At 46.7% G+C, this 7,809-nt stretch overlaps 4 non-coding genes across 4 annotated transcripts; 1 reads left to right on the top strand and 3 right to left on the bottom strand.

The window, feature by feature from the left end:
* Positions 1 to 260: 260 nt before the first annotated feature.
* TRNAL-AAG lies at positions 261 to 342 on the top strand. Its single transcript has one exon. It is a non-coding gene; the product is annotated as a tRNA-Leu (tRNA).
* A 618-nt stretch (positions 343 to 960) lies between these two features.
* On the bottom strand, positions 961 to 1,033 carry TRNAV-AAC. The gene has a single exon. It is a non-coding gene; the product is annotated as a tRNA-Val (tRNA).
* Positions 1,034 to 3,130: 2,097 nt separating this feature from the next.
* Positions 3,131 to 3,202, bottom strand: TRNAP-UGG. The gene has a single exon. It is a non-coding gene; the product is annotated as a tRNA-Pro (tRNA).
* Positions 3,203 to 3,984: 782 nt separating this feature from the next.
* TRNAT-UGU lies at positions 3,985 to 4,057 on the bottom strand. Its single transcript has one exon. It is a non-coding gene; the product is annotated as a tRNA-Thr (tRNA).
* Positions 4,058 to 7,809: the final 3,752 nt, after the last annotated feature.

The following is a 7,809-nucleotide window of genomic DNA, read 5'->3' as shown; positions in this document are numbered from 1 at the left end:
GTTGTTTGGTTTTCTTTGTGTGCCAATTTGTGTGCCAATCTACCTTACACACGAGCAGGGATATAGGCAGCAGAGGTTTGACATTAAAATAAGAGCAATAAATGTCTTCTGTAATTAGAACTATACTTTTTTTTATTGTGTATTAAAAGTGAGATGCATGCAGCACGCTGTCAGATTGCTTTTGACACAAACTGTTCTTTTCAGCAGTGCAGAGCTCTATACCAAGGAAAGATGTATACACAGGGCCATATTTTCAGCGGGGTAGCGTGGCCGAGCGGTCTAAGGCGCTGGATTAAGGCTCCAGTCTCTTCGGGGGCGTGGGTTCGAATCCCACCGCTGCCAGAATGTTTTTACGTCTTTCCTTCAGAATCCATTTTTTACATACCTAAGTGAAGACTTTAAATTTCGCGGTGCTAATTAAGAGCTATGCTTTTGCACTTGCCTGATAGCCCCCTCCCAGAGAACACCGACCTTGCCTGAAGAGAGGGTCAGTTTTCAGGTGCTGTTTGTAGACGGTTTTCACAGCTCTAAAAACATCCGAAGTGGAATATCCCTCTGTGCATGACAACTATGGATTTATTCTCCAGCCCAGAGAGCGCAGCAACTATTCAGGACATTAGCAGGGGGCTCTGTCTGGATCCCTGCAAAGCTGCTCTGTCTGTCACTTCTTCATGACAGCCAATGCTCCCTCCCTTTGTCATTATAGGCAAAGCAATTCACTGCAAGATAAATGTACGAGAGAAGACTGAGTTTTTCTTTTCCACCCCTAAAATAGCTAAAGTACAAATGGCCTGTATGCAATGTACTGGGTGTGTCAGATAGATTATTAGAGAAACTAGAATCAACGGGTGTGACACAAGTGTGTAGCGTTAATCTTCTGCGAAACGGGTTCTTATAAGTTTAACCTGCTTTGCAAACACTACCCTATAACAGCATTTACCACATCAAAATAAACAAGCTTGTTTCTGCCTGGTTTCGAACCAGGGACCTTTCGCGTGTTAGGCGAACGTGATAACCACTACACTACAGAAACCCACCTGAAAAAACTGTACTCCTTTATCATCTAGATATTTCTAAGCTATCAGTAGTGCTGTTTTGCAGATGTCTTCATGCAACTGTACTGGTTTTTGTTAATTAATGGTTTTGTGTTGGCAGATGGTTGTGGCTGTTACTTTGGTCTGTATGTGTGTTTGTGTATGGTGAAACTGTGTGCCCACAAACGTTCCCTAACTAACTGCTGTGATATTTGTAAATGTGTATGTGAGCGCGTGATTATGTGATTTGTTTGTGAATGTGCACATACATACATGAAGCTTTGTGAATGCTTATGTATGACAATGCTTCTGTCTGCGTACGTGTAATCATTTTAAACGTATGCATACATGTGTATGTTTATGGTCTTTATGTGCCTATGTCTGATTTTACTTTTTGAAAAAATTATCTGGGCTTGGTTCTGTTTCTTAATCTGTGGTTTGTACCGTCCTGTGCACTTATGAATGATTGTGACGGCTATGTCTCTGATAGATGTGTGTGCACCTCTCCACGTGCGATTTTTCTATTTGCATGTATGTTGATGAATATGACAGTTTTATTATTACTATTATCCTCTACTAGGATAATGTCTGGGGACTGAACAAGATGAGGATCTCATTGTGCTAGTCAGACTAACAGTTTGTGTGTCGAATACCTTCCTGTGTGCACGCACAATAACGTGATTAGTGTGTGTGTTTAGTATTGTGTGGTTTATGTGTACTTGCGCTTAAATGTGTTTTACTGTGAGTGTTGTTTCTTTGGGTGCTACATAATTCCATTGCACGGAGCTACATCCTGGTAATTTGTAGGCAGAATTTATAGGGTGAAAACTCTGTGGTAAATTTATCCTGCAGTTTTGCAGTGAATGGCTTTGCCTGCACAGCCCGTATATGATTAGCGTGTGACTGTTAGCGTGAGGGTTTTTTTTGTTTGGTTGGGTTTTTTTACTATAAACCACATAGTGTGATTTGTGTGCCTGCACCTCTAGGAGCTGTTTGCACAAGAGAGTGATTTGCCCAAGTTTCTGTATGCAACAATGCTGGTGGGTGGGTGTGTTTATGCGTTCTTGTCTGTATGTGCGGGTGCAGTTGTATTGCTGTGTATGTAACAATACGACTGTGAATGTTGTTTTTCCATCTGCGTGCGTGCAAATGGGAACGACTTAACTCGCCTCTCCTCCCTTGCCCCGCCCAGCCCAACCCCAGCTGTCTGCTACGCTTTTTGTCTGGGTTTCTCTAGAGCTATAGCAGAAATAATCAGTCTTGCTTCCCCTCCACCCCCACAAAAAGCAACACTCTTCCGCAGCAAAGCATCCACTTAATTATGCTCTGCAGGTCTCCATTCAAGCGACCCAAATTCCTCCCTCCTTAGCGTACCAAGCAGCCCGTTCAGGCAGCCCAGCCCCGCACCCCTTTCCCAAAAATAACCCTGCTACTGACCGTGCCCCTCTTTAAACACCGCCCCCCCATGCCGCGCTCTTTGCCAGGAGTCCTGAAAACACTTCCCACCGCCCGCGAATTCCCCTTCCAGAGAGAGCTCCCCCCAGGAAATCCCAGCTGGTCCCCATCCTGGCAGGCTGCCCCCCCCCAACGTGCCCCCCCGGTTCTATGCCCTGCTGTTATGCCACTTCTAGCTTTTCAAAGCCCCCTTTGGGGAGCTAAGTTGCAGGGAGCCCTGCACTACGGGGTACATGTCACCCTGGAGAAAGGTTGCTCTAGAGGGACTGTTTTATCCACAGCCTCCTGACATCGCTCCTTGATTCCTTCTCCCCCACGATCTCTTCTTCCCCACTTCCCCACCAGCTTGGTTCTCCCTGGTTAACTCCTCCCCCGTTTGTTTTGTTTTTCTTCCCGCTATTCCGTTGTCTAAATGCTGCCAGGCTCAGCAAAAAGTTATCAGACCACCTGGCAAGTTTCCAACCCCAGAGAGAAGCAGGCAAGCTAAGGATCTCGCTGCCTTATCCCTGTGTGTTTGTACAACTCACCCTGAGAAAAGATCTCCTACGCGGTAGAATTAAGTCAGGACATATTTTGTACTGTCCAGAGGCAAATTGTGCATGTTTTTTAGAGTGTCAATAAATATTTAACAAAATAAAAAAGGGCTCGTCCGGGATTTGAACCCGGGACCTCTCGCACCCAAAGCGAGAATCATACCCCTAGACCAACGAGCCGCATGTATAAAGTGTCGGTGAGGAAGTACTTGAGAGCTGCCACTAGCTAATGCGTTGCATGTGGATTTTGCTCTTTCGGATTTACATTTTTCTTCCATTCTCTTGCTTCAATTCACTTTCGTCTCCCTCTACCAACACTTCAGCGCCCAGTTTTGCTCATTTTTCAACGAAAGTGAATTGACTTTAATTCCTTTTTTCCCCTTTAATCTCTTCCCCTCTCCAGTCATTCATTCTTCCTTTCCAACAACATAAGTGAAAAACGTATCACCCATCTGATCTGCCAGTTCCTAAATTTCTGGTAACAGCTGTAGAGAGCAGCAGATTTTTATCCTACCGATTCCCACCCCCCACTCATTTTTTTTTGTAATGTAAACAAAGGCAGCAACTGCTTCCAGTTAAAAACCTTCCAAAGGAAAAGGGACTATAAGGTACTAAATTTTAAAATCCATGATTGCAGGTGCTTAGATGATCCAACATTATCTATTTCTAGCCTTTCTAAGAATTTAACATTTGCAGTGTGGCCCCAAGGATATTAGAGTGACAAGGGGCGGGGGTGAGTAACATCTCGTGTTGGACCAACTTCTGTTGGTGAAAGTGAAGAATAGCTCTGCTTCAAAGTTTGTCTCCTCACCTAACTGGTGGTTCATCAAGACACCGCTTGACATTTGAAAGAGTCAAGGAATGTGACTGATCTCCTGGAAAGCGAGATAAAAGCTTTTGTTGAAATAAATAAATAACATTTTTTTTAAATGAAAGGGAGGGATGGAAAAAAAAGAGACACTAGGCCCCAGCGAGATTTGAACTCGCGACCCCTGGTTTACAAGACCAGTGCTCTAACCCCTGAGCTATGGAGCCTCTTGCTGAAAAAAACTTCTTCTGTCTTGCCCAGATTGGTGAAGATCTTTTGACTTGTGCTTTGTTAGGATCTGGATCAATGTTCTGTCCCCAAGTAAAAGTATCTTTATTCACCAGGAGTCGATGGCAATGTAAGGAGAGTGATCATTGCACCTAGATTTGCATAAAAAGCCTCCTTCGGATCGTCCTCCAACCTCTGTAGCCAGCTTTAAGAAACAAACAGGAAAACGGACTTGCCACACTGCTGGCCAGCTGCCTCTGTCCCTGGAAAAAATGTGTGGTAACGCTACCACCTGCTGTACTGAATGTGTATTGCACCCCGAAGATTGGCTAAATTAAATACCTCTTGCCAGAAGTGGAAATGCGGTGCTGTGTGTTCACTGCACTTTATTTGCATACAACAAATGCAGCAGATCATATGTCATCACATTAATTGCTTAGCACTTTTCTTTTTTCCCCAAAACACTCACCAGACTTTGACTAAAGAATGTATTAAATGGATTAGATGTATTAAATTGGTGATGGATAATGTCATTGTGATACCCAGGAATAAAATCCAGGATGCTGTTTCCCACTCCCCTTTTCTAACCCATACACAATACTGCCTCCGCCTAGATGTTTGCTGCATGTGCATGGTTTAGTCAATGGCATCCAGCATGGCATGCACTTGCATTTCTACATTTTGCACTAATGAGAAGCAATATACTCTGAGTATTGTAATGTACTCTAAGAACTCTGTCTGAGTTCTACCACATCAGAAGAACCAGAAGTTGAGTATTATATACAATTTACATTACAGTAGGTCTCATTCCCCTTTCTTGTAGACAAGCACCACAGACTTCTTCCAGGAGCTGGGAGCACAGAGCAACTGTTTGCATTTGTTGAAAATGGCAGTTAGTACCAGGCAGCCAGGGTCTAATTTTTTCAGGAAGTTGTAGCAAATGCCATCTTCTCCTGGGGCTGTGTTTTTGGTCTTTGTAAGTCTGGTCAGTCTCTACTTCCTATGCTGTAAAGGCTTGTTCCAGGTCCTCTGCATAGTCAAGGTGGGGTAAAGGATGAAGGCACCCTGGACACTGTGTGTCGTTCTGAGCTACATGATCAAACACATCCTTGAAGTACAAGAATAATCTCTCAGACAGGATTGCACAGTAGGATGAGGGCCCATCTAGGATCTCTCTCATAGCCTTAAGGCAGTTTGACTGGTAGAGCTTCTGGATCCTGGATGCTGCTTCTGGGTCGTAGTGGCAACTGATGTTCCTTCTCCTGTGGTGGTGGTTGTTGTTATGTCTCCATGCAGGAGCTCTGTGAGCAGTTGGTGTGTTCTCCTGAGTTCCCTTCCTCCCAGATATGATTTTTACAAACAGGGCTTAGTGAGTCTGTCTACAAGGAGGTCAAAGTCATTGAAGGAAGCTGTCCTCGCCAACTCCTCCATCCAAGTGGTTTGCCATGGTGTGGCAGCCCTTGCCGAAGGCTGCTGCTCCTCTAGCTGCTCAATCTCCACAAGCTCAGGCTGGAAAACTGCTGTGGGATTAGCCTGTTGCCTATTTTCCTCCCGGTGCTGAGTACTCTGTTCAGCCAGATCTTGAGGCATGATCTCTGGAATGAGGGCAGTCTTCCTTTACAGTTTTTAGGGCAGCACTTGTCCTTTTAGGAAGGACAGTTTTAGGGGCAGCAGTACTCACCCTTTTAGGGATGTGGTCTTGCTTGGGAGTTTCCAGAGCAACACTGGTCCTTTTGTGGATGAGTTCGGTCTGGGGGGTGGTCTTTGATGCAGTGTGAGAGTCAAGGCCAGCTTTAGGAAGTGCGGGGCCCAATTTAAACATTTTTGGCGAGGCCCTGGCAAGGATGACTTAAAAAAAACCACATGTAAAAAAAAGCCTTTCATTTCTTAGCAACCGGTTCCCTATAAAAAGTTCTGATTTAATGGATGTGCCACAGTATGTATTTTTTGTACCAATGGGGTTACCATATGTCCGGATGGTGATTTAAGAACCAAAAAGCCTGACATGTCCAGGAAAATACGGATGTATGCTAACCCTACCTGAAGTTCTTTTTTAAAAAGATCGTCCTGAACTAGAAATGAGCTCCATTTCACATGTGTGGGTCCCCACCACACCCTGGGGATGTGCTAAGATGACCAGATATCCTGATTTTATGGGGACAGTCCTGATTTTTGGGTCTTTTTCTTATATAGGATCCTATTACCCCCCACTCCCTGTTCCAATTTTTCACACTTGCTGTCCGGTCACCCTAGGGTGTGCACATGTGTGGGTCCCAGCTGCTCCCTGCCCCCCTCATTGAAGCAGGTGTGCAGGGTTACTGCCCTGGGAACTGCAGGGCATCAGTGGACATGGGGCTGGCTGGAGGTAGGGCAGGGTCTGACTGGAGGTAGGGTCTGGCTGCAGGCAGGGCAAGGGGTGTGGGGCTGGCTGGAGACAGGGGTGTGTGGGGTGGGCTGGCTGGCTTCAGGCAGGGCTGCAGGGGGGTGCAGCATGGGTTGGCGGGGCTGGAGACAGAGGAGTGTGGGACTGGCTGGCTTCAGGCATGGGAGTGCGGCAGGGGCTGGCTGGAAACAGGGCAGGGGGTGTGGGGTTGGTGCGGGCAGGACAGGGGGTGCAGGCTGGCTGGAGACAGGGCATGGGGTGCGGGGCTGGCTGAAGACAGGGGCTGGCTGTGGGCAGGGGATGCAGGGCTGGCTGCAGACAGGGGTTGGCTGCAGGCAGGGGCAGGTGCAGGCAGGGCAGGGGGTGGGTACGGTGGGTACAGCCCACCTCGTCCCTCCCCCACCAGGGTAGCAGCAGCAGCCCAGGGCTCTGGGGGCTATTTAAAGGGCTGGGGCTCCCCTGCTTTCACCACCCCAGCCCTTTAAATAGCCACAGGAGCCCTGGGGAAGCGGTGGGGCTCCAGCGGCTATTTAAAGGGCCAGGGCAGTAGAAGCAATGGGAGCCCTGGACTTTTTAAATAGTCCCCAGAGCTCCACAGCCCTACCCCAGGGCTCCAGCAGTGGGGCTCTTGGTGGCAATTTAAAGGACCAGGGGCTCCAGTCCCTGCTGGGAGCCCCAGGCCCTTTAAATTGCCCCCTAGGGAAGCCAGGCCAGCCCAGTACAGCGCACCGGCTCTTGTCAGTATGCAGTACTGGGGCTTGGGTGCAGGGCCCTCTTAGGGGTGGGGCCCAACTCAGGGGAATTGGTTGAATCAGCCTTAAGCCAGCCCTGGTGAGAGCTTCTGGGGGCAAGGTCCTGTTGGGTGGTCTTGGAGGTCGAGTCTTCTACAAAGTGCACTTTCTGCCTCAGTAATTATACTGGTAAGAACACATATAAAAATGTTATTAAAGCTAATGTTAAAATTACATAATACACAGGTTGAGATAAAGCGTGTCTGTACAATATATGCAAGTGCTATACCGTAGCCCCAATGCTCTTTTAAATACATTAAATGCATTAATTGGTGAGAGATTATGTCATTGTGATAGCCAGGAAGGAATCCAGGATCCTGTTTCCCACTCCCCTTTTCTAACCCATACACAATACTGCCTGTGCCTAGATGTTTGCTGCATATGCATGGTTTAATCAATGGCATCCTTCATGGTGTGCACTTGCATTTCTACACTGTGCAATAATGAGAAGAAATATACTCTGTCAGATTCATTTAGGATTTTATATCATGCTGATCACTCAAGATAAACCTGAATAACACTTTTCTGAGGGACCAAAAATTGAAATTAATACCATTCCCCACCTCCGTAATTTTCA

The sequence above is a fragment of the Mauremys reevesii genome, linkage group 15 (genome assembly GCF_016161935.1).
Source record: "Mauremys reevesii isolate NIE-2019 linkage group 15, ASM1616193v1, whole genome shotgun sequence".
In the NCBI taxonomy this organism is placed as follows: domain Eukaryota; kingdom Metazoa; phylum Chordata; order Testudines; family Geoemydidae; genus Mauremys; species Mauremys reevesii.
This window is presented reverse-complemented; position numbering and strand designations above follow the sequence as displayed.